General features: G+C 44.3%; 2 protein-coding genes and 1 pseudogene across 3 annotated transcripts in view; all 3 read left to right on the forward strand.

The window, feature by feature from the left end:
* Window positions 1-21,613, forward strand: part of LOC143767084 (uncharacterized) — a 93,128-nt gene extending 71,515 nt beyond the window's left edge. Inside the window, exon 4 of the mRNA XM_077255108.1 lies at window positions 21,396-21,613. The gene's annotated coding sequence lies outside the window, so the exon portion shown is untranslated. The remainder of the gene's footprint in view (window positions 1-21,395) is intronic.
* Window positions 1-22,343, forward strand: part of LOC143766678 (uncharacterized) — a 164,028-nt pseudogene that overhangs the window by 95,309 nt on the left and 46,376 nt on the right. The window contains exons 4-5 of the transcript XR_013213612.1: window positions 75-198; window positions 20,146-21,350. The product of XR_013213612.1 is annotated as an uncharacterized LOC143766678 (transcript). The remainder of the gene's footprint in view (window positions 1-74; window positions 199-20,145; window positions 21,351-22,343) is intronic.
* LOC143766647 (uncharacterized) overlaps window positions 1-22,343 on the forward strand; it is a 371,066-nt gene that overhangs the window by 93,897 nt on the left and 254,826 nt on the right. The window lies entirely within an intron of this gene.

Here is a 22,343-nt window from a genome sequence, read left to right on the forward strand (position 1 = left end):
CTGGGAATGCTGGGACATTATACAGTAACGGTATGAAGGGATCGGGGGGATGACGGTATCATTGTATGTGTCAGGTTCCTATAAGGTGTCAGGATGTCGCTGTCTATTTCTCCATGGAGGAGTGGAAGTATTTAGAAGGACACAGAGATCTGTACAAGGACATCATGATGGAGGATCCCCCTCCCCTCACATCACCAGGTAATAGAACTAAATACACTTGGCCTATAATTATCTGTATGTAAATGCCCCCTTGTGACTGTCACCTTTCTTGGTATAAACAGGTCCTCGGAGAGATATTTGTATTGTCCCCTTATTTGCTTATACATGGTTATTAGATCGCCCCACAGTCTTCTTTTTTCTAGACTAAATAATCCTAATTTTGCTAATCTCTCTGGGTATTGTAGTTTCCCCATCCCCCTTTATTAATTTTCTTGCCCTCCTTTGTACTCGCTCTAGTTCCATTATATCCTTCCTGAGCACCGGTGCCCAAAACTGGACACAGTACTCCATGTGCGGTCTAACCAGGGATTTGTACAGAGACAGTATAATGGTCTCATCATGTGTATTCAGACCTCTTTTAATGCACCCCATGATCCTGTTTGCCTTGGCAGCTGCTGCCTGGCACTGTCTGCTCCAGTTCAGTTTATCATTAACTAGGATCCCCAAGTCCTTCTCCATGTCAGATTTACCCAGTGGTTTCCCGTTCAGTGTGTAATGGTGATATTGATTCCTCCTTCTAACGTGTATAACCTTACATTTATCATTGTTAAACCGCATCTGCCACCTCTCGGCCTTAGGGTACGTTCACACTAGCGTTTTTTTGCATACGTCGCAATGCGTCGTTTTGGCGAAAAAACGCATCCTGCAAAAGTACTTGCAGGATGCGTTTTTTTCTCCATAGACTAACATTAGCGACGCATTGACACACGTCGCAACCGTCGTGCGATGGTTGCGTCGTGTTGTGGCGGACCGTCGGCAGCAAAAAACGTTGCTTGCAACGTTTTTTGCTGCGTCGAGAACGTCTTTTCCGACCGCGCATGGGCGGCCGGAACTCCGCCCCCGCACCTCAGAATGGGGCAACGGATGCGTTTAAAAACAGCATCCGCTGCACCCGTTGTGCGGCGCAAACAACGTTAGCATCGGTACGTCGGCCCGACGCACTGCGACGGGCCGAGTACGACGCTAGTGTGAAAGTAGCCTAAGTTTCCAACTTATCCAGATCCATCTGTAGCAGAATACTATCTTCTCTTGTATTGACTGCTTTACATAGTTTTGTATCATCTGCAAATAACGATATTTTACTGTGTAAATCTTCTACCAGATCGTTAATAAATATGTTGGAGAGAACAGGTCCCAATACCGACCCCTGCGGTACCCCACTGGTCACAGCGACCCAGTTAGAGAATGTACCATTTATAACCACCCTCTGCTTTCTATCACTAAGCAAGTTACTTACTCATTTACACACATTTTCCCCCAGACCAAGCATTCTCATTTTGTGTACCAACCTCTTGTGCGGCACGGTATCAAACGCTTTGGAAAAATCAAGATATACCACGTCCAATTACTCACCTTGGTCCAGCCTATAGCTTACCTCTTCATAAAAACTGAGTAGATTGGTTTGACAGGAGCGAATCCTCATAAACCCATGCTGATATGGAGTTAACAGTTATTCTCATTGATATAATCCAGAATAACATCCCTCAGAAACCCTTCAAATATTTTACCAACAGTAGAAGTTAGACTTACTGGCCTATAATTTCCAGGTTCACCTTTAGAGCCGTTTTTGAATATTGGCACCACATTTGTCCTGTGGAACAGACCCCGTAGCTATAGAGTCCCTAAATATAAGAAATAACGGTTTGTCTATTACATTACCTCTTCTTGGGTTAGATTGGTGACCCTTAATATAGGGTTTTCATTGTTTCTTGGGATTTCACCTAGCATTTTATTTTCCACTGTTAATACCGTGGAGAAGAAGGTGTTTAATATATTAGCTTTTTCCTCATCATCTACAACCAGTCTTTCCTCACAATTTTTTAAGGGGCCTACACTTTCACTTATGATTCTTTTACTATTGATGTAGTTGAACAGTTTGGGTTTAGTTTTAGGGTATGTGTCCACTGGCCGGATTACATCTGGATTAGCTGCGGATTTAATGCTGCGTACAACCGCAGCGTTCAGCCCGCAGCGTCCAGATGTTACAGCATAGTGGAGTGGATTTTATGAAATCCCGTATCCACTATGCATGTGAACACGCATCCGGCGACCCTGCGTTTACGGACATGCAGGGTGTCTTTTTAGAATGCATCATGTCTGTTTACCTTGAGGCAACGCTCCATCACCGCAAGGTAAATAACAGGGTCCTATGTATTGGGTGCGGCGTTTCTGGATGTGTGCAATGAACACGTCCATAATCAACGCTCGTACAGAAGGGGGCGGCGCTTTGGGCGAAGCGAGTTTTCCGCTCCTTCCAAAGTGCGGGCAATCCGGACAGTGGACACATACCCTTATGCTCCTTAGCAATGTGCTTCTCCGCTTCCTTTTTTGCAGCTTTAATTAGTTTTTTAGATAAAGTATTTTTCGTCTTATAGTTTTTTAGAGCTTCATTGGTGCCATCCTGCTTTAGTAGTTTAAATGCTTTCTTTTTACTGTTAATTGCCCCTCTTACCTCTTTGTTAAGCTACATTGGGTCTTTCCTATTTCTTGTCCTTTTATTCCCACAAGGTATAAACCGCTTACAGTGCCTATTTAGGATGTTCTTAAACATTTTCCACTTATCTGTATTCATATTTCTGAGGACATTGTCCCAGTCACCCAGATTAAAGGCATCTCTAAGGCTAATTTCACACTAGCGTTTATCTGGGCTGCGGAGCGATGCGGACTTCCTCCATGAAGCCCCGCCCACTGCCACGCCTCTTTGTTCAGTTCCACCTACGGCAGCATGCGGCTTGCTCACTCTATCTTTATCATTGGGTACGCAGGCCGGATCCGCCACATGCGTCATTTCAACGGTGCGGCATCTGCACGAAAATGCCACATGTTGCGTTTGGCGCAGGTTGTCGCACCGCCAAAACGACGCATGCGGCGGCATCCGCATACAGCGGCATGGCCTGCGTACCCAATGTTAAAGATAGGGTGCGCATGCCGCATACAGCCGTAGTCGGAGCTGAACGAAGATGCGCAGCAGTGGGCGGGGCTTCACAGAGGATGTCCGTATCCCTCCACAGCCCGGATAAACGCTCGTGTGAAACTAGCCTAAGCTGGTCAAACTTTGCCTTCGGAAAGTTCAGTGTTTTTGTGACTCCCTGACAAGTCCCCCTAGCGAAAGACAAGTGAAACTGTACAATATTGTGGTCGCTATTTCCTAGATGCCTGACGACCTGCAGATTTGTTATTTTGTCAGGTCTATTAGATAGTATTAGGTCTAAAAGTGCTGCTCCTCTGGTTGGATTCTGCACCAATTGTGAAAGATAATTTTTCTTGGTTATTAGCAGAAATCTGTTACCTTTATGGGTTTCGCAGGTCTGTTTCCCAGTTAATATCCGGGTAGTTAAAGTCCCCCATAACAAGGACCTCATTATGGGTTGCAGCTTCATCTATCTGCCTTAGTAGTAGCCTTTCCATGATTTCTGTTATACTTCGGGGGTTTGTAACAGACCCCAATGAGAATTTTGTTACTATTTTTCCCTCCATGTATTTTGACCCTATGGACTCGACATCCTCATTCCCTTCGCTAATATCCTCCCTTAAAGTGGACTTTAGACAAGACTTTTACATAAAGACAAACCCCTCCTCCTCTCCGATTTTTTACGAACCTTTCTAAACAGACTGTAACCCTGTAAGTTAATTGCCCAGTCATAACTTTCATCTAACCATGTCTCGGTTATTCCCACTATGTCATAGTTACCTGTAGATATTTCTGCTTCTAGTTCTTCCATCTTGTTTGTCAGACTTCTGGCGTTTGCGAGCATGCATTTTAGAGGATTTTGTTTTGTTCCAATCTCTTCCCTGTGGATTGTTTTAGAATTGCCTTACCTCCCTTTTGAGTAAGTTGTCTTGGGTCTTCTTTGCTGCACCTCCTGTCCTTCATCAGTATATTTTCTGGCTTCATGTTCGTGTCTATCTTTTTTCTTCCCGTCCCCTCTTCTTCTTGTTTAACTCCCTCCTGATGAGTGTAGCGAGTCTTCTGGCGAATGTGTGTTTCCCAGGTGGGTTGAGGTGTAGTCTGTCTCTGGCGAAGAGTCTGTCGTACAGGTAATTCACTCCGTGGTCCAGAAAATCCTTGTTGTCTGCACCATCGTCTTAGCCAATTGTCCACATCAAGGATCCTGTTCCATCTCCTGGTGCCATGCCAGTCTACTGGAAGGATAGAAGAAATTCTACCTGTGCATCCAGTTCCTTTACTTTCTTCTCTAGCTCTTGAAAGTCCTTGCAGATTGTCGGTAGGTCCTTCCTTGCCGTGTCATTGGTGCCAACATGTATCAGAAGAAATGGGTGGACGTCCTTGGAGCTGAAGAGCTTTGGTATCCTATCAGTCAAATCCTTGATCTTTGCCCCTGTGAGGCAGCATACTTCTCTTGCGGTTATGTCCGGTCTGTAGATGGCTGTTTCTGTGCCTCTCAGTAGTGAGTCTTCTACAACTACCACGCTTCTTGGCTGTACTTTTTGTTGTCACTTACGGGTGTTGTTGTGTGCCCTTTTCTTCTTTGCTTGCTGTAGTACCTCATCCTTACGTGTGCCATTTTTGTCCTCCACAAGGCCTTGGTATCGGTTTCTCAGTTGTGTGGTTGGTGATGTCTCCACAGTCTTTCTTCTTTTGGTCACATGCTTCCACTCTTCTGCTTTTGGAGGTTCTCTGACACTTTCTTCACCTTCTGTGACCAGTAGAGATGCTTCTGTTCTGTCTAGGAAGTCTTCATTTTCTTTGAGTTTCAATGTTGCAATTCTTTCTTCCAGACCCCTCACCTTTTCTTCTGAAAGGGCCAGTAGTCTATACTTCTGACAGTGAAGTTGGATTCTTCTTCTGGTCAATCTGTGAACATGTAGCACATATTGCAGCTCACCATGTAGGTGGTCTGCCATGTTGCTCCTGGATCCTGCTGACTTGCTATGTGTTTTCCTTCTTGTGTAATCTACTGTGTAACCTTCTTGTGTAATCTTCTGTGTTTTTTATTTCTTGTGTAATCTTCTCAATCAGCCAAGCTTTCTTGCAATAATGTCCTAGAGGCAAAAATTTCTCAAGCTTCCATTCCTCATTTGGCAATGCTTTCCAAGCAGTTGGTCCCAGCTGTACCCAACAATCTTCTTGCCTGAGGGAGACTCTTCGCTTTTCCCAGAAGGTAATTGGAACATGCAAACTGTCCTCCTCAAGCCTCAGTTTTCTAGACTACCATTGTCAGAAAAATTTAAGGATATTAACATGGGTAGTTGAGTCCAATGAAGTGGAGGCCTGATGGTCTCGGAGGCCTACTGCTACAGGCAACATGCATGAAGGAGACCCAACCAGGACTGTTCACATTTCCAAAAATTATTGGCAGACACAACACAAATGGTATCAATTTCACCACAGTAGAAATAGTATAATAGGGACTGCCTTAGAGTGCAGTTACGTGACATTAATGCATCATGCTAAAAAATGCATTATCACCTAGTCTGTACAGTCTACAATTGGGGTGCAAAAGTCCTTGGAGATCCATGACTTGTTCATCTTGATGAATGTTAGGTGGTCTACACTTTCAGGGGACTGCCGGCTGCATTTATCCGTCACGTTCTGAGAGAACTCTGGCTGCCGGGCACGGTAAATCCTCCAAGGCGTGTGAGGCGAGCTGAGGCCACTCATCAATTTTTGAAGACCAAAATGTGAAAGGGTCCAAACCCTCCCTATTGATATTTAGTTCTAGATACTCCTGCACCATCCTCTCTATTCGTTCACCACGTGTAAGACTTGGACTCTGTTGCACGAGTTGGTCTAAAAAAAGTCTCAATGGACTCACAGAAATTGCTTCTTCCACTTCCACCGCTGCTGCTAATGTTTTGGTGTTGACTAATTGACGTGCCGTAGGTTGGAAGTCTACAGTTGCAATGCGAACTTTGTGCTTCATTGCTGTCTTGGGGAAAAGCTCTCTTAAGCTTGTGTAGAAGCATATTTTGATACTCCAGCATTTGTGGGTCCCTTTCTAGGGCAGGAATCCTCTTTCAAAATTTGGTTTTATAATGTGGATCTAATAAAGTGTCAACCCAGTAGTCAGCATTATTCTTAATCATAACTGTACGGGGATCATGTTGCAGATAGTGCAGCATGAAGGCACCCATATGACTGTCTCTACCATGAGGTTCAAGCCCATGCTGTGTTGGTGGCTGGGTAACAATGAGACTCGTTTCCTCCATCCCCTCCTGCCAACCACAAACAACAGAGAGGAGAGGATTATCCTCTTCATCTGACAGTTGCTCACCCATCACCTCTTCCTCCTCCATTTGTTCTTCGGATCATTCACCTTTGATAACAGCTTGTCTGTTATCACCAGCTCCCATCGATTACAGTAACCCACCCTCCTTTGGCACCCACCTGTGTGATGACAGTCTATAAACTTAGAGACAATGTTATCCATTCCGCATCCTCCTCTGCTTCCTCCTCTTCTTTTGGGACCACCATCTCCTTCCGCAACCTATTCAAAGTCTGCTCCAGCATATAGATGAGCGGAATAGTGATGCTGATGATGGCATCATCAGCGCTAACCATCTTAGTAGCCATTTCAAAACTGTGCAGTAGGGTGCAGAGGTTCTTAATCTGTGCCCACTCTGTAAATGTGATATGCACCACGTCCGTACTGCGTTGGCCCAGGCTATACGACATGACATACTGCGTCAGGGCTTGTTGCTGCTGCCACAGTCGCTGCAACATGTGCTGAGTGGAATTCCACCGTGTCGGCACATCGCATATCAACCTGTTAACTGGCATGGACCAGAGGCGTAGTTAGGGGTTCAGCTCAGGGGGGGGGGGGGGGCAAACTTCTCAGTGGGCCCCTAACCCCTGATTACAACTATGGTATAGCTCCAATGCTGTATAATGACTCCGTATTAGCTCCAACGATGTATAATGACTCCGTATTAGCTCCCACGCTGTATAATGACTCCGTATTAGCTCCCACGCTGTATAATGACTCCGTATTAGCTCCCACGCTGTATAATGACTCCGTATTAGCTCCTACGCTGTATAATGACTCCGTATTAGCTCCCACGCTGTATAATGACTCCGTATTAGCTCCTACGCTGTGTAATGACTTCATATTAGCTCCTACGCTGTATAATGACTCCGTTTTAGCTCCTACGCTGTATAATGACTCCGTATTAGCTCCTACGCTGTATAATGACTCCATTTTAGCTCCTACGCTGTATAATGACTCCGTATTAGCTCTTACGCTGTATAATGACTCCGTATTAGCTCCAATGCTGTATAATGACTCCGTATTAGCTCCTACGCTGTATAATGACTCCGTATTAGCTCCAATTCTGTATAATGACTCCGTATTAGCTCCTACGCTGTATAATGACTCCGTATTAGCTCCTACGCTGTATAATGACTCCGTATTAGTTCCTACGCTGTATAATGACTCCGTTTTAGCTCCTACGCTGTATAATGACTCCGTATTAGCTCTTACGCTGTATAATGACTCCGTATTAGCTCCAATGCTGTATAATGACTCCGTATTAGCTCCTACGCTGTATAATGACTCCGTATTAGCTCCAATTCTGTATAATGACTCCGTATTAGCTCTCACGCTGTATAATGACTCCGTATTAGCTCCAATGCTGTATAATGACTCCGTATTAGCTCCCATGCTGTATAATGACTCCGTATTAGCTCCAATGCTGTATAATGACTCCGTATTAGTTCCAATGCTGTATAATGACTCTGTATTAGCTCCAATGCTGTATAATGACTCCGTATTAGCTCCCATGCTGTATATTGACTCAGTATTAGTTCCCACGCTGTATAGTGGCCCCTGCATTATCACTCACGCTGTATAATGACTCCGTATTAGCTCTCACGCTGTATAATGGTACCCGCAATAGCTCCCATGTTGTACAATGACCCCCACAATAGCTCCCACTCCTTGGATTCTGTGGGCTGATACTTGCACAGCTCTGATATACACTCACCGGCCACTTTATTAGGTACACCTGTCCAACTTCTTGTTAACACTTAATTTCTAATCAGCCAATCACATGGCGGCAACTCAGTGCATTTAGGCATGTAGACATGGTCAAGACAATCTCCTGCAGTTCAAACCGAGCATCAGTATGGGGAAGAAAGGTGATTTGAGTGCCTTTGAACGTGGCATGGTTGTTGGTGCCAGAAGGGCTGGTCTGAGTATTTCAGAAACTGCTGATCTACTGGGATTTTCACGCACAACCATCTCTAGGGTTTACAGAGAATGGTCCGAAAAAGAAAAAAAATCCAGTGAGCGGCAGTTCTGTGGGCGGAAATGCCTTGTTGATGCCAGAGGTCAGAGGAGAATGGGCAGACTGGTTCGAGCTGATAGAAAGGCAACAGTGACTCAAATCGCCACCCGTTACAACCAAGGTAGGCCTAAGAGCATCTCTGAACGCACAGTGCGTCGAACTTTGAGGCAGATGGGCTACAGCAGCAGAAGACCACACCGGGTACCACTCCTTTCAGCTAAGAACAGGAAACTGAGGCTACAATTTGTACAAGCTCATCGAAATTGGACAGTAGAAGATTGGAAAAACGTTGCTTGGTCTGATGAGTCTCGATTTCTGCTGCGACATTCGGATGGTAGGGTCAGAATTTGGCGTAAACAACATGAAAGCATGGATCCATCCTGCCTTGTATGGAGCATCTTTGGGATGTGCAGCCGACAAATCTGCGGCAACTGTGTGATGCCATCATGTCAATATGGACCAAAATCTCTGAGGAATGCTTCCAGCACCTTGTTGAATCTATGCCACGAAGAATTGAGGCAGTTCTGAAGGCAAAAGGGGGTCCAACCCGTTACTAGCATGGTGTACCCAATAAAGTGGCCGGTGAGTGTATATGACAAAGAGCTAAATAGAAGAAAATAGAAAGAGCTAGTAGGTGCATATAGAGTCCAGCATATGAGCATAGCTCCCTGAATGTATCCAGGTAACCCTAAAGGAATACTCTTGTCTGGAGAAGAATCCAAAGAGGGAAATGGAAAAAAATGCGACCAGAAGAAAGAGAGGGAGGTAGAATATTACCAATCTAAAGTACACACCCTGGTTCATCTGTTCCTTTTCCCCTTCTCCCCCTTTGGGGGTCTTGTTGACTAGACAGAGTATTTGTTCAGGGTCCTGCACCGATATATGATCTCCTATACGCACCTATTTGCTGTTTCTATTTTCTACTGTCTTGCTATTTATCATATATATATTCAGCCTCAACTTTTTTATTTTTAATACATGGTTTCATAATGGGGTTTTCATGTTCACTACCGTGGATTTACTGATATGAGATCATGCAGACACTGTACTGAAAGGATACTGACCTTGGCTATAGGATAGATGGATGGATAGATAGATATCCTATAGCCAGGGTCCTATCAGACCAGTGTTTGTGTGATCTCATATCAGTAAATGCAGTGTATGTGTTTATACATATATATACACTCAAGGCAGGTCAGTAATGTGCACTGATAGATTTGACTCCGGCAGGACCCCACAGAGAAGGATATATGTCTCTTTCACACACACACACACACACACACACACACACACACACACACACACACACACACACACACACACACACACACACACACACACACACACACACACACACACACACACACACACACACACACGAACACACACACACACACACTATATATACATATCCTCATCTGTGGGGTCCTGCAGCCAGGGTCATATCTATCAGTGCACATTACTGACCTGTCTTGTCAGTCTCTGTCTGAGACACTATGAGACCATGAGACTTATGGCAGCTGTTATGAAGTCTCTTACAGATTGGGTCATGCTTGGTGACCTGCACTGTCCAGTCTGTAGTTCAAGCAGCTGCCATAAATCTACAGTGCCTCAGATATAGACTGCAGATATACAGCACAAGGCCAGGTCTTATCAGGAGGGGAGCCATGTTCTGCCACATCCTCCCTGCACGGTGCAGACATCTCCGGCCAGTACCTGCAGAAATCTGTACTGTTACTTACAGCACCACTGTCCTGTGACTGTCTTGCTCTTCTCTGGACACTCTCACAGAGGCCGTGCCGTGGTCCTCCTGACTTCTCTGCAGCAGAGCAGACATGCTCACACATGCAGCGTGCAGTGTGGGCATGACTGTCTGCTGTATACTGGAGCCAGCAGACAGGTACAGTGCTGGCATCTATCCTCCCTCGTGCATGTATTCCTCTGGCTCTCCCTGGCCACTGCCTGCGGTAGTGCAGGGAGATCGTGTCTCCCTGCTCTACAACGGAGAATGGAGATTAACTATATCAGCGGGCTGTGCACACTGATATAATTAAGTGTAGTGTAGCTCCGGGTGGGCCCCTGTGAGCGGTGGGCCCGGGGCGTCCGCACCCTCTGCCCCCTGGTAGCTACGCTACTGGCATGGACAAAGACCTTGTATCGATGCAAGTCGATGACCAGAGGGGGTCTGAATGACGGAAATGAGCATATAGATTACGTACTTTCTTTTCTCACCCAGGCTAGGATAGTGGCTGAGAAAACGCTGCACCACCAGGTTGAGGACGTGAGCTACGCAAGGCACGTGTGTGAGCTTGCCTCACCGTAGTGCCGCCACCAGGGTTGCACCGTTATCGGACATGGCCTTCCCTGGATGCAGGTTCAGAGGAGACAGCCATTGATCAAACTCGGCCTGAAATCTGTCCACAACTCTTCAGCTGTATGATTGCGATCTCCAAGACATATCAATTTTAAGACTGCCTGATTGCAGTGAGCCCTGGCTGCGTAGTACGGAGGTAGTGGAGGTTCACTCTGCACTGTTGGGACACGTGTCTCATGAAGGCAGAGGTTGAGGGCGCAGGTGGAAGCCATAGAGGAGGCAGAAGCAGTGAAGGAAGTGTTAAATGTAGAGGTTTGTCCTGCAAGCCTTGGGGATTCCAAGACTTGTGGATCAGTGCCTGTACCCACAGCCACCAGTGTCACCCAGTGCCCAGTCAGTGAGATGTAATGCCCTTGACCTTGCTTACTCGTCCAAGTGTCTGTGGTGAAATGAACCCTGGCAGACAGAGATTTTATCAAGGAACCGGTGATGTTGTCTGCGACATGCTGGTGTAGCGCAGGTACAGCTTTCTTAGAAAAGTAATGGCGACTGGGTAATTGGTACTGGGGGACTGCGACGGCCATCAGCTTTCAGAAACCATCTGTGTCTACCAGGCAGAAAGGCAGCATTTCAATGGCCAACAAATTGGAGATGTGTTCAACCTTTTAGCTTCGTCATGCGTAGGAGGAAACAATCTATTACGTCACCACAACTGTGGAACCTTAGGCGAGCTACAGTGCTGTGGGAGGGCGAAGTACAGTGAACTGGACAAACTTCTGGCCCGTGAGAGGTGCAGGCGGAAATGTTACTGTGGATTGAGAAACTTGTGGTGTGATCGCTCTCCGAGATCAGTTAAAAACAGTAGGCATATCCGCTTCTGTTACAGCTGAAGGCAGCCTCTCAGTCAGCGTGACTCGAGTGGGTAAAGAACTCAAGGTTCTGTGGTCAAAGACCTGTGTCTCAATAGTTGGCAAGGTAGCAGAGGAGGAGGAAGAAACAGCAGCTGCGATTGATATGTTGATAGGGCAGCTGACGGTGATTGATATCCGCTGGTTCTCATTTTTGCGCATTGGGATTCCCACAGTAAAGCATGTTGATTGTGCCTGTGAAGGTACATACATGTAGTAGTTAAATTATTGCTACTACAATGTTGGCAGATTACATGAGTTGGCTCATCCTTTGCAGTGACAAAAAAGGTCCAGGCTAGAGGCAACCCTTGCCACCCCTGTGAGCTACAGACCCACAGACGCTGGTCAGAGGCACAGTTGTGGCTGAAGATGCATCATTTGTCACGGCTGCCTCACTACGTGTCTGTCACGTACGTTGCAACGCAACCTCATCATCTTCCTCCTCAGATGACCTACTCAGCTGTGTGCTTCTATGTTCACACCAACTGGGATCTAACACCTCATCATCATTCTCTGTGTTATCACATTCCTCGCCATTGGAGTCACCTTCCTCTTCTTCTTGCCCTGACAACACAGTACACTCCACATGAGCCTCAGATATCTGAGTCTCATCAGGATCACCTCCCCCCGGGTTACCGTCTGATGACAAGAGTCAGGATGCTGTTCAGACCCAAATTTGTTCTGCCCCATATCCAAGCTACAAAAATGTGGGCATTGGTGCAGACTTCCTCCTCTTGACTCTGCAAAGCTTTTGAGTACACTTCTGATAAACATGGCATAGAATGTGTGAACAGCTCTTCAGACTCACCCATCTGTGGTTCCGTATAGTCAGTTGAACGGTTGGATAGTTGGGACCCGGGGGGAAGAAAGGGGAATTTGGTTCCCACATCTGTGGACTGTACTGGGTGTGATGTTGAAGAGGAGGAGAGGCCACTTGAAGCTGCACTTGCCATCCACTCGAGTACATGCTCTTTATGTGCATCATTGATAAGGTAGTGGTGTAGTCTGTCCAGTAACATAAGTTGTCAGTTGTCTTTGCATAGGACATGACGTTGCTTCACTAGTGCCTTCGCAAACATTACCACCTACCCCACATACACCTTGAAACCCCAAGCCTAATTCCCCTTCCAACATGGCCTCGCTTTTTCCCAGTCGTGTTGCTCAGATAATGTGGTAGGAGCACAATATTGGCAAAAAAAATTAGATTTTGAACTCTGCACCACCTTTGCAAATAGCTGAATTTCAAGGACAGTAAATTCAAACTTGAAATATGGCATGCTGTATCGTGTTAGTTACAGAAAAAAGAAGTGAGTGTGGATGAGGCCTGTTTGACAAAGAAGTTATGCTACAAACAATTTTAAAGTCAGAACCCTTACTGTATGATGTTAATTACAGAAGAATTTGTTTCTCGCCTCTGGATCAGGCCTCTACAGCTTAATTTCAACCCAAACAAATGACAAAATGTGATACAGGTTGTCTAACTTTTTGCAACGGACAAATTATTATTTTTTTTAACCCCTTCCCGACATCTGACGGTATAGTACGTCACATGTCGGGACCCCCGCTTTGATGTGCGCTCCGGCGGTGAGCGCACATCAAAGCCGGGACATGTCAGCTGTTTTGAACAGCTGACATGTGCCCGCAATAGGCGCGAGCAGAATCGCGATCTGCGCGCGCCTATTAACTAGTTAAATGCCGCTGTCAAACGCAGACAGCGGCATTTAACTACCGCATCCGGCCGTGCGGCCGGATATGAGCGCATCGCCGACCCCCGTCACATGATCGGGGGTCGGCGATGCTCCTCCATTGTAACCATAGAGGTCCTTGAGACCTCTATGGTTACTGATTGCCGGTGGCTGTGAGCGCCCCCCTGTGGTCGGCGCTCACAGCACACCTGCAAATCTGCTGTGTAGCAGCGATCTTATGATCACTGCTGCATAGCAGAGCCGATCGGGCTGTGCCTGCTTCTAGCCTCCCATGGAGGCTATAGAAGCATGGCAAAAGTAAAAAAAAAAAGTTTTTAAAAATGTAAAAAAAATAAAAAAAATATAAAAGTTTAAATCACCCCCCTTTCGCCCCAATCAAAATAAATCAATAAAAAAAACCCCAACCTACACATATTTGGTATCGCCGCGTTCAGAATCGCCCGATCTATCAATAAAAAAAAGCATTAACCTGATCGCTAAATGGCGTAATGAGAAAAAAATTCGAAACGCCAGATTTACGTTTTTTTGGTCGCCACGACATTGCATTAAAATACAATAACGGGCGATCAAAAGAACGTATCTGCACCAAAATGCTATCATTAAAAACGCCAGCTCGGCACGCAAAAAATAAGCCCTCACCTGACCCCAGATCACGAAAAATGGAGACGCTACGAGTATCGGAAAATGGCGCAATTTTGTTTTGTTTTGTTTTTTGCAAAGTTTGGAATTTTTTTTCACCACTTAGGTGAAAAATAACCTAGTCATGTGAGGTGTCTATGAACTCGTAGTGACCTGGAGAATCATAATGGCAGGTCAGTTTTAGCATTTAGTGAACCTAGCAAAATAGGCAAGCTAAAAACAAGTGTGGGATTGCACTTTTTTTGCAATTTCACTGCACTTGGAATTTTTTTCCCGTTTTCTAGTACACGACATGCTAAAACCAATGATGTCGTTCAAAAGTACAACTCGTCCCGCAAAAAATAAGCCCTCACATGGCCAAATTGACGGAAAAATAAAAAAGTTATGGCTCTGGGAAGGAGGGGAGCGAAAAACGAAAACGGAAAAACGGAAAAAGCTCCGGGGGTGAAGGGGTTAATATGGACCTGACTCCACTCCCATAGGGATGGAGCCGCATATTCATTACTTTAATGAGCAGTACCATGTGACCGCTCAATACAGGAAGAAGCTGCCGGCGCCCGGAGAACCAGGGATGTGCAGGGACCTCCAGGAGCAGGTGAGTATGACGGGGGGCAGTGCGCGATATTCACCTGCCCCCCATTCCACTGTCGGCACCGCTGTGTCTTCTGCATCCTCTGCAGTGACGCTCAGGTCAGAGGGCGCGATGACACGATTAGAGTGCGCGCCGCCCTTTGCCTGAACACTCAGTGCAGAAGACGCGGAAGATGGAGCGGCGCCGAAGATGGAACGCGGACAGGTGACTATAGCAAGTGCCGGGGGCCTGAGCGACAAGAGGTGTGTCATATATTATTTATTTTTTTTAATCGCAGCAACAGCATATGGGGTATAATAGTCTATGGAGCATCTTATGGGGCCATAATCAGCATTTGTGCAGCATTGTAAGGGGCAAATATTTCTATGGAGCATCTTATGGGGCCATAATCAGCATTTGTGGAGCATTATATGGGGCAATTATCTCAATGGAGCATCTTATGGGGCCATAATCAGCATTTGTGCAGCATTATATGGGGTAAATATCTCTATGGAGCATCTTATGGAGCCATGTGCAGCATTATATGGGGCAAATATCTCTATGGAGCATCTTATGGGGCCATAATCAGCATTTTATGGGACAAATATCTCTATGGAGCATCTTATGGGGCCGTAATCAGCATTTGTGGAGCATTATACGAGGCAAATATCTCTATGGAGCATCTTATGGGGCCATGATCAGCATTTGTGGAGTATTATACAGGGCAAATATCTCTATGGAGCATCTTATGGGGCCATAATCAGCATTTTATGGGACAAATATCTCTATGGAGCATCTTATGGGGCCGTAATCAGCATTTGTGGAGCATTATACGAGGCAAATATCTCTATGGAGCATCTTATGGGGCTGTAATCAGCATTTGTGGAGCATTATACGAGGTAAATGTGTCTATGGAGCATCTTATGGGGCCATAATCAGCATTTGTGCAGCATTATATGGGGCAAATATCTCTATGGAGCATCTTATGGGGCTGTAATCAGCATTTGTGGAGCATTATACGAGGTAAATGTGTCTATGGAGCATCTTATGGGGCCATAATCAGCATTTGTGCAGCATTATATGGGGCAAATATTTCTGTGGAGCATCTTATGGGGCCATAATCAGCATTTGTGCAGCATTATATGGGGCAAATATTTCTGTGGAGCATCTTATGGGGCCATAATCAGCATTTATGGAGCATTATATGGGGCAAATATCTCTATGGAACATCTTATGGGGCCATAATCAGCATTTGTGGAGCATTATATGGGGCAAATGTCTGTATGGAGCATCTTATGGGGCCATAATCAGCATTGGTTCAGCATTATATGGGGTGTATTTTGTATGGAGCATCTTATGGGGCCCATCATGAACTGTATGGAGCATTATATGGGGCTCCTGATTCAATATCTATATTCAAAAACACTTAACCTACGGACGTCTCAATTAATTTTACTTTTATTGGTATCTATTTTTATTTTTGACATTTACCGGTAGCTGCTGCATTTTCCACCCTAGGCTTATACTCGAGTCATTAAGTTTACCCAATCTTTTGTGACAAAATTAGGGGTCTCTGCTTATACTCGGGTCAGCTTATACTCGAGTATATACGGTATTTAAAATGCTATACTTGTGCACTGATTCTTTTGTGCTCCATGCACAACACACTTGTAGGACATGTGCCCTGCTGACTTTGTGAACCTCAGTAATGCCCCACCCAAAATTCCTGAAGCTTAATTTTACAGCCAAACTGAACACTGTCCAGCTACACTATCTGATTAATATACAATCTTCTAACTAACTAGCTGAAGTCTTGATGTTAACAGTGGCAGTGTCAGGAGCAGCCTCTCTGCACTGTCAAAATGGCGCTAAAAAAGATGTCTGCTGTTTATATGGAGAGGGACATGTGATTTGAGAAGCCAATGACACAAGTCGTGGTGTCAGGACATTGTGGGTGTTTCCTGCGCACCTGGCTAGCTGCAATGTGCACACATAAAGTTAGGAAGAAAAAAAAAAAAAAGACTGCTGTGCTTACAAAAACGCCGTGCCTCTGAGCTCTGCAAACCCCCTCCACCCATCAAACAGGTGCCAAACGCTCATGATGCACCACCATTATCATTGCTAAAGTGCTCAAAATATTATCCCGCACTTTTACCGAATGTTACCGATTTTTATCTATTTTATAAAATTTTGCTCGGGTTTCTGATCACAAATTCTAATTTGCCATATCCGTGCCGAATTTATGTTTGGTGATCGTTTTCCGAACAAATTCGCTCATCTCTAGTAGTGATCACTGAATGCAGAGAACTCAGAGATACTTCCTAGTCACCGGCTGTGGCTGCTTTATCGATCGCCTTTTCCAGTCGTATCCCAATCGTGTGATCACCATTTTGCCTCTAGACCACAACATTCTGCTCCATATGGAAATGTTGAAATTACTTTGTGAGTTTGTTAAAGGGAATCTGTCACCCCAAAATTCGCCTATAAGCTAAGGCCACCGGCATCAGGGGCTTATCTACAGCATTCTGTAATGCTGTAGATAAGCCCCTATGTCACCTGAAAGATAAGAAAAACAGGTTATATTATTCTCACCCAGGGGCAGTCCCGATGTGGTCCGGTCCGATGGGCATCGCGGTCCGGGTCCAGCACCTTCTATCTTCATACGATGACGTCCTTTTCTTTGCTTCCAGCCACGGCTCCTGCGCAGACGTACTTTATCTGCCCTGTTGAGGGCAGCGTAAAGTACTGCAGTGCGCAGGCGCCAGGCCTCTCTGATCTTTCTCGGCACCTGCGCACTCAGTATTTTGCTCTGCCCTCAACAGGGCAGATAAAGTATGCCTGCGCAGGAGCCGCGGCAGGATGCAAAGAAGAGGACATCATCGTATCAAGATGGGAGGCGCTGGACCTGGACCGTGCCGTCCATCAGACCGGACCGCACCGGGACCGCCCCTGGGTGACTATAATATAACCTGTGTTTCTTATCTTTCCGGTGACATCGGGGGGCTTATCTACAGCATTACAGATTGATGTAGATAAGCCCCTGATTCCGGTGGCCTTAGCTTATAGGCGAGTTTTGGAGTGATAGATTCTTTTTAAATTCTTTTCTATAGAACTTACAACCTGGAGTATCCACCTACCCCCGGGATTAGAAGACGCTGACCGTTACCTGCCGAGATTTGTAAACTAGAAAGCCAAATGACGTAGAAAATCACTTGAATAAAAAATTATGATGGGCCTGTAAGACAAAGCTTAGGGTAATGATGCTGTTGGCTTCCTAGGTCCCTGATATCTTATTGGATGAATCTACCATCTCCCCATACTGTGCTGCTGAACATGCTCATATGGTCCCTACAAGACCAGGTCCAGTCTTTCTGCCCAAACTTCGCTTTTATGAACGACAACAGTAAATGTGCAGTGAGGCCAAGTGTGAATTTCTGTACAATAACAACAGAGTTTCTCTTTGTCCTGACTTTTCAATTTCTTTTAAAACCGACTAACTTCAAGGAGGATTATGATAAACTGCATAGAAAACATTACACTTGTCCCATGATGTATCTCTAAGCTGTGTGTGTCTGATGGCTGTAATATACCGGTACATTTATTCATGACTGCAGAAAATGTTGGCTTGGCTCAAGCCCTGGTTTCATGGATTCACTCCACGTCATAAATTCCATTATATTTTCAATTCAAAGGAATTCAGATTACTGGACAATCTCTATGAAATGGGGAGCACTAGTACACTCTATACTTTTATCAATGACTACCTAATATTTCTTTTTGAAACTGATCTGACAGAAAATATTGGCCCTTACGATAATTTAGATTTCCAAAAGCCACCAAGCCCCATACTGTAACTGCTCCAGAGAGGTTTCACCACTAGTTACTCATTTTTTACTGATGAAGATTGTTGAGTTTGATAATTTCAGTAGATGTGGTACTGTCTATAGTCAGTTTTTGACTACAGTAGTTAGTTCCCAAAAGACTCTGATAACCAGTTCCTGCAGCCAGTTCTGTGTTCCTAATCAGGGCCCATTTTTCAAATCTTTATATGGTGTTAAATTTTAGAATTCTTCACAAAATAGAAGCCTCATTTTTTTCACTTTCACAAAGGGTAATACCAAACAGATGGACCTCACAAATTATTTTACAACTTCTCTTGTATCCGACAATACCCTATAAACGGTTGTACATTACTGTCTTGGCCCTTTTCAGGGTTGAGAAGGAAAGGAGCTCCATGTAGCTATTTGAATCCAGATCTTACTGGAATTGATTGCAGACACAATATATTAGGAGCAGTGTTTGTGGCCACCTGGCAGCTCAAAAGATGGCCACCATGAACAGGCTTGGCGCCATCTACTCCATTTTCCCGATCCCTGGGATCACCATTTAACACCTCTACATGGATCTGGGCTTACACAGAAACCCCTAGGCTTGGGCCACAGTGTTGCCTTCCGTTCGGTGGTGTGAAATGGGAAGAACAATAGTCAGGTAGCTGGGTCAGAACCAGTAAGGCAGAAAAAATACAAAATCAGAAGATGTAAGAGTAGTCAGCAAACTGGCCGGGATCACAACAGGAAACAAATACACAAGTCATGAGCTGAGCATAGAGGACTGAACGAAAGGAGAGCAAGGCTGTATCTGGCAGCTTCCTTCAATATGCTTCGAGTTTTTGAAGAATATGGTGCTATCCAATTGGCTGAATCAGGGAGAAGATTGCTTCAGCTGGACAGCACATAGACCCATACTGCCAGACTGGATGGTACTACTTGTCTCAGGCACCCTAATCTTAGTGGATGAATTGAGCCTATGAGCTTTTGTTTCCCACGTCTACTCCATTACCAGCGCCCCCTGCCATATGAATAAGGACATGCCTGGTGACGTCACAGGAGCAGATGACAGAAGAGATGTTACACACCATCTGCAGAAGCCCTAATATGACAAAATTTCAGGAAATCAGAGCTGAAGAAATCCCCATGAAATGACTACATTTTGGAAAATTAGCACACAGTGGATATGGGAGAAAAAAATTGCAAATATGCCATTTTATTATCCAACACATAGTGCCCTGATTGTGCTCCAGGAGACACACACACACCATAAATTAAGTGGGTTCTTATCACTATAGTAATGCCAAACACATGTGGTTTGGGCATACTGAAAGGCTCAGAAGCGAGGGGAAAATTTGACTTTGGCAGAGTGGTTATTGCTGGATTGGTTAATCGAAGCCATGTTGCTTTTCAAGAGCCTTTGAGCCACTAATAATGTGGAAACCTCTGTTGGAGGACCTGAGTGGGACTTGTTTTTGTTAGATGAATGGAAGTTTTTATTAGTATTATGTCCGTCGACCTATTGTTTCTTTGTGGCTTTTTATTCTATATTTTGTAGGCAGAATGAACAAACAGTTAAATACCACACTCCACAGGTTCATCATATGAGATATTTTTACATAACTTGCAATTTTTGCAGACAGTTTAAGCAGAAATGTTAAATGACATTCAAGGATATTATGTTAAAACATAGTAATTGGTTTATATCTTGCAGATGACTGTACCCAGAGATCAAAGGAACAGCTAACATCTTCAATTTTTAAATCAGGTGATTTTGAGATCCCACTGGATACAATTGAAGTTAATGCCATTACTCCAGATATACCATCATTCCTTCGCAGCAAATATATCTCATCTGCTCCTTTGAAACAGGTCGTGCCTTCTGATTCATTAGTGACAACTAAGGAAAATCAGAGTCATAAAATAAGCATTAAAAACAGAAATACTCCTAAATCAAAGAAGACATTTTCGTGTTCAGAATATGGAAACAGTTTTCTCATCGAAAAGTCTTTTCTTAAAAATCCAAAAATTCACACAGTGGAGAAAAGATGTTCTTGTTCCAAGTGTGGAAAATGTTTTAAACACAAATCACATATTGTTATACACCAGAGAACCCACACAGGGGAGAAACCTTTTTCCTGTTCAGAATGTGGGAAATGTTTTAATGAGAAATCAGCTTTGGTTAAGCACCAGAGAACTCACACAGGGATGAAGCCTTTTTCCTGTTCAGAATGTGGGAAATGTTTTAATGAGAAATCATCTTTGGTTAAGCACCAGAGAACTCACACAGGGGAGAAGCCTTTTTCCTGTTCAGAATGTGAGAAATGTTTTAAACAGAAATCCAAACTTGTTATACACCACAGAACCCACACAGGGGAGAAACCTTTTTCATGTTCAGAATGTGGGAAAGGTTTTAACGAGAAATCATCTTTGGGTAAGCACCTGAGAACTCACACAGGGGAGAAGCCTTTTTCCTGTTCAGAATGTGGGAAAGGTTTTAAGGAGAAATCAGATTTGGATAGGCACCAGAGAACTCACTCAGGGGAGAAGCCTTTTTCCTGCCCAGAATGTGGGAAATGTTTTAACCGGAAATCAACTCTTGTTACTCACCAAAGAACCCACACAGGGGAGAAACCTTTTTCATGTTCAGAATGTGGGAAAGGTTTTAACGAGAAATCATCTTTGGTTCTGCACCTGAGAACTCACACAGGGGAGAAGCCTTTTTCCTGTTCAGAATGTGGGAAATGTTTTAACCGGAAATCAAATCTTGTTACTCACCATGGAACCCACACAGGGTAGAAACCTTTTTCATGTTCAGAATGTGGGAAAGGTTTTAAGGAGAAATCAGATTTGGATAGGCACCAGAGAACTCACACAGGGGAGAAACCTTTTTCCTGTTCAGAATGTGAGAAATGTTTTGTAAGGAAATCATATTTTCTTAGTCAGCAAAAAATTCACACAGAGGAGAAGCCTTTTTCATGTTCATAATGTAGGAAATGTTTTACACTAAAATAACTCTTTAACATCAGAAAAGTCACAAAGGGGCTGAAACCTTTTCATGTTCACAATGTTGGAAATGTTTTAACATTAAAATGTATTTCTTAAAGGGGTTGTCCATTACTAGGACAACCCCTTGTCATTCTTCATGTTTGGTCTATTTCAAATAAAAATATTCATACTCACTTTCCGTGCCAGTTTCGTTCCAATAGTCTTTGCACTCACGTTCCTGGGGCTCAAGTGAGGTTGTTACAACATCAGCTCTGTCTTCACTGTTCCTGCCTTTGGATGTATTGAACATCAACATGAAGCTGGGGCCACCGCTGCTCTCTGACTTACTCTTATTGTTTGATATGTCCAAAAGTGGAGACCGTGAACCAAGTTTAAGAACACACTTGCTTTCTAAACGCATTTGGTATTCTATTAGTCTTTTCCCTATGATCTTTAAATACATTTTCCTACAGGTTTCAACAAAGAAATAAAAGACTTTTTGATATGACTATATTTTAACTTTAAAAAAATAAAGAATTCATCATTTTAAACATGTCGTGGATTTGTAGAGTAGAAGCTGGATCAATCTTTCCTTTTCCAATGAGAAGGCTTTGTCCAAGTAATGAACATCACTTTTAAACAACAAAAATCCCACACAAAGAGAAACCTTTATCATACCTACAGTAGAGTGTGAAAAATAAATTACTAGAAAATCGTCTTTTGTTGACCATCAAAAATAACTCAGACTGGGAGACACTACATATGTTATTGACAAATTGCACAAAAACATAACAGTCGTATAATTAAATGAGAAAATATAATTACTAGGGATGAGCGAATGTGCTCAGTGATACTTGGATATCACTTGAGTATCTGGGTGCTTGGAAATACTTGATGAGCATTAGCCGTTGCTCGGATCTGAAG

Source organism: Ranitomeya variabilis, chromosome 4 (assembly GCF_051348905.1).
Source record: "Ranitomeya variabilis isolate aRanVar5 chromosome 4, aRanVar5.hap1, whole genome shotgun sequence".
Classification (NCBI taxonomy): domain Eukaryota; kingdom Metazoa; phylum Chordata; class Amphibia; order Anura; family Dendrobatidae; genus Ranitomeya; species Ranitomeya variabilis.